Raw genomic sequence first — 4,607 nt, forward strand, 5'->3', positions numbered from 1 at the left:
TGACCGAGCGATCATTTACGTTGAAATCAGGACTTGGGGCAGATACTTCACCATGAGCACAGCCCTGAGGAATGCTGAAATCAGCCATCAATAACTCTTTTCACAAGACAAGCTCCCCGAGGGCAGAAGGATAATACCAAGCTGGGTGGTAGTTTTTAAGCAGCTGGACACAAATTGGGACTTGTCGGTTGTTGTTCCCAGGCACTGCATGTCAAATTGGAATAACCTGTTGTGCTCCCTCTTATTTTTTTCCATGACTGGCTGCAGAAAGCAGAAGAGGCACCTGTTGACTCCTGGATTAGCTCCCCTGTGATGAACAGCTCTTATCAATCATCACTCAACAAGAGATTTCAAAATAATAGTTTCTTCTCATTTTCCCCACAGTGAGAGACATTCAGTGCAAATGGCAACCAAGCTGCAACCTGCTTTTCTGACATCCAAGCTTGTCTGAGAGTTTCTTCGCCAACTGGTTTTGGAAGCTTTTTGCCATTTCCAGCGCAATTTACAAAAGCCATTCCAGGAACCAAGCTCAAGAAGCTGCCTAGAAGGAGCACAGTGGCCCAGGGCACCCTGACACTGGAAATGTCCATGGCATGTCTAGCCTCCCAGTAGCATTAGGCCTGAGCGGGGGGGCCCATATTTGAGCTAGCTCTATTGTAGCTGACAACCTGCAGCAGAGAAGATGCAGCTGCCTGGAAAGCAGGCACTAAAGCAGTGCTGTGCTCCACATTGTGGGACAGGGCACAGGATGCCCTGGCCAACAGCTCACCTCATCACCACCGACTTGGTGACGCCCTCAAATTTGTGCTATCTGCAGCCTTTAGCTACAAAAAAAAGACTTATTTGGACTAGGTGACACCTTGAGCTCCAGCGCTGCTGATGTAAGCCAACCTCAAGCCACCCAACACACACTCCAGCAGTCAGGTTTCAAATTGATCTGCGCACACATCAGTGGCGTAGCTGCTGAAACACAGTGGAAACCAAGCCCAGCACCTTCCCCTGTTCAATGCACGAGGGTCTTTTATTTAGCACGAAGAACGGACTTTCCCTTCCCTCTTTGCAACCCAGATCTGCTTTTGAGTTGGTCCTTGTCTCTTGTTCAGCACCTCCAAAACTCCTTTACTGAAGACAGGCTCAGTGTCTTCATCTGCTCGGATCTCCCAGCTGCCTCTGTGGAGATCCAAGATGGCTCGATAGGCAACTGCTAAGATGATTTTCTCATGTCCACTGTTAACAGTTTCTCACTGGTGCATCATATATTTGGAGAGATAAACATCTTAAGAAATCCTACAAGAGCATGGGTTTCCACAATAACTTGTGAAGCCGCTTTTAACAACCACCGTACAAGTGAGGGGGGCTGTTGTAGCAGACAGGTACAGACCTTGAGCCCCAAGTCATTAGAGGATGCTTTGGCAATACAATTTTCTCCTTTGAAAACATGATTTTCTGTTGTTCCAGTTGTTGGCTGCAAAGCAATATTGACTGCAGAACAGCTTCATGGGAGGCAAGTCAAATTATTGCTTGACTTCTGAGTTTAGTAAACAACTAAACTGTTATCAAGAGAGCAAGTAAATGGCAGAAAACGTGAAGCAGGCTTTAGCATTCTAGATGTCTTGAAGTATTACACAGAGCACTTCTCTGAAAGGCCAGAACTCTCTCAATGGAGAGTGAAATTTAAAAAAAAAAAAAAAATCCACATAGGTGTACCCTGACAGCAAAATATCCCTAAGGAGAGGGACCCCTCATATTTACACATCTACTAAATAGATATTTCTTCCAAGCTGAAAATTTCTCTCTAGTGACAAATCGGGAAGCTCTGCGCAATTATGTAATTCTAGTTAAAGACAGCAAAATTGCTATACGAGCAGCCAACTTGTATTTTGACAGATACGTTTGCAGTGCCAGTTTAAGCAGCCTTCTCCCATACACGTGGTCTCTAGTGCATCCCCTCAGGTGCAGGGCTGTGCACCGCATCATGTAACTCCCTGTGGGCCATTCCGGTTCATTTGTTTTGCCTGGGCCATTCTGGTTCATTTGGTTTGCCTTCCCTCCCCCCTCCCTCCCACCCCGCTTTTCCAGGGGATGGTGAACCTGCTACCACTCTGCTGGGTAGCTGTCGCCAAAATGACAAGGGAAACTCTGGTATTTCTCCTACAGTATCTTCCCCAAGCATCCCAAAAGCTTCTGTATCTCTGGCCAAGCCCAGGTGGAAGAGCTGTGCCAAGGACACCTGGCTGCTGAGCAAAGGGTCTCCGGCACGGTGGGCTCCCGCTCCAGGTTTGTCTTGGTCCGGCTGCATTTCACTGCCTATTGCACCTCACCTCTACTTCCTTGAGATGCAGGCATGGCACCTTATTCCAGTATTACATACTTCAAAACTGAATTTACACTCCTTTGAAACCAAAGCTGGAGAGAGTTTAAAAGAGAATTCAAAGCAACAGAAGAGTTTTGCTGCAGAAACAACCCACAGGTGGAAACTGCCCAGCAAGACTGAAAACACAGACTGCCAGCCACCGATGGATGCACACTAATCAATCTCTTAGCATGAGCAAATATATCTATTATTCGCACAGGTGCAATCTATGCCTCCCTGACATTAGAGTAAGCTCTGTCAGACAAACACGAGCTCAGGTGAGATCAGGCTAAACACCCCCTGTGGGTTTAGCAAATAGGAAGAGAACGGCCACTCCCTTTCTTAATCCTCAAAAATTTCACATATAAAATATAAGCTTCAATTAAAAAAAAAGTCAAGGAAGACAAAATATTATTTAAAACTTTAAGAAGGCCCAATCACTAAATGGGGCTTGCAGTTCAAGTACAATTGTTCTGGGTGGTCTGTGAAGCACTAAGCTTGCTGTGCAGAAAGAAGTATTTTAAGAACAAATCAGTGGGGTACCAGAGCATTAGAAAAGATGAATTCATGTTAAAATAACACTTTGTGAAGTCATACACAGAATGCAAATGTTGAAAAAATAAACACTAGCTTCCCTTACCTATTTATTTTCCTTTCTTATGCCAACATCATAATTCCCTCTTATGTATTTTGAGGATAAATATTAAGATTAATAGATCATCAACATTACGAAGGCTTAGTCGCTGGGACACAAGGTCACTGGGAAGCAGAGGTCTACAGTCACTAAACACAGTGATAATAAAAGCCAAGAACTCAACAAGTCACTTTCATTTCAGATGCAATCAAATGGTTTTGCATCCCAAATGTGCAAGAGACAGCTTGAGCTCTGCCCCAGAGCCCCCAGAGGCTTGAAAGACTCTTAACTAAAGCTCTGTAGACTGGGCTTATTTTCTGCACTAGTGGGTGCATATGTAAACCCATTTAATGATGCTGAGTGAAAAAAAAAAATAATTTAAAAAACGTGTTTAGAGGGACTTTTCTACTTCCTTGCCATTGGAGTGCAGTCACTGCAGCTCTAGATAAGGCTTCCTCCCCCAAAACTCCACTACACACCTTTTCTCATCAGAGTTGTGGCATGGACCCCAGCAGCAGCAGTTGGCTACTCCTACCTGGAAACACAGCTCACAAGATTTAGTCGGGTAAGACACCGCAGGAGGTGCACACCTTTAAGAGCTGTACAAGTGAATAGGCCAAATACGCAAGAGCGCTTTGCCATGCCAGAAGCGTCCCTTTTGCCTGTAGTTTTCAAAATGCTTGGCAAAGCAGGTATGCATTGGGCCATCTATACTGAAGAGAAACAAACACAAGGAAGTGCGAGTCTGTGCAAGATGACCAAACAAAAATGAAAAAAAATAAAAATTTAGCAGCCTAGAGTGAGGGCACCTGGGGTTTAACAACACTATCCTCTCCGCTAGACACATAGTATAATTTCTGAGAAAGTGCAGATTCTCACCAGAACTGGCATTAGAAATACTGAGGCAGCAAAAGGAAAACATGAGCTGCTGTTTTCCCTCTCTGACATGAAATGACATCCACTGCTTTTAAAAACAATGCCCACTTCTACCACAGCCAGCGCCTCAGGTGACGCCTTCATACCTACAGACCAAAGGCAACTTCTGCTCCAGTTCTAATGTGGAGACGCACTCCTCCTCTATGCTAAGGCCCAATTTACAGCTAGAAGAGCCCAAAACACCCTACACATGCTAATTGCACCCAGAAGCAGTGCGAGTTTCCAGCGAGATACAAATTTTAGCAATAAAAAAAAAAAAAATTAAAAAAAAAAGGTTTTTCCCTTCAGGTTGCCAGAACAGATGAAGTCCTGCACCCAACACAAGTCATCCAGCCCAAACCAACACACAGAGGTTGCAGATGTGAATGAATCAGAAAATTAGGCTCCCTCTTACAGCAAGTTCCCAATAGCTGCAAGGAAGAGGCAGGCACGATGGTCTCTTGTTGGTTTCTGATGTCTGTATATCCTCATAAAGGACTACTCTCCCAAAACATATGCCAGCTGAATAACCCCTTATTAGAGCTGGCATCAATAACAACATCTGTAAGCCCCTCCATAATCAAGTAAATAATAATTGACAAATCCACATGAATTATAACCACCAAGTGTTATGTATATAAAAGACACTAACCATCCTCAGGTGCCAGGAGTGAGTCATTTCAGGTGGAGGGAAAGGGAGGGAAA

The 4,607-nt window shown here is 44.5% G+C and overlaps 1 long non-coding RNA gene across 1 annotated transcript in view; it reads left to right on the top strand.

The window, feature by feature from the left end:
• The first annotated feature begins 1,070 nt into the window (after positions 1–1,070).
• Positions 1,071–4,607, top strand: part of LOC118452555 — a 14,096-nt gene continuing 10,559 nt past the window's right edge. Inside the window, exons 1-2 of the long non-coding RNA XR_004842366.1 lie at positions 1,071–1,097; positions 1,459–1,460. This is a non-coding gene — a long non-coding RNA (uncharacterized LOC118452555). The remainder of the gene's footprint in view (positions 1,098–1,458; positions 1,461–4,607) is intronic.

This window comes from Egretta garzetta, unplaced genomic scaffold (genome assembly GCF_000687185.1).
Source record: "Egretta garzetta isolate BGI_Z169 unplaced genomic scaffold, ASM68718v1 scaffold166, whole genome shotgun sequence".
Lineage (NCBI taxonomy): Eukaryota > Metazoa > Chordata > Aves > Pelecaniformes > Ardeidae > Egretta > Egretta garzetta.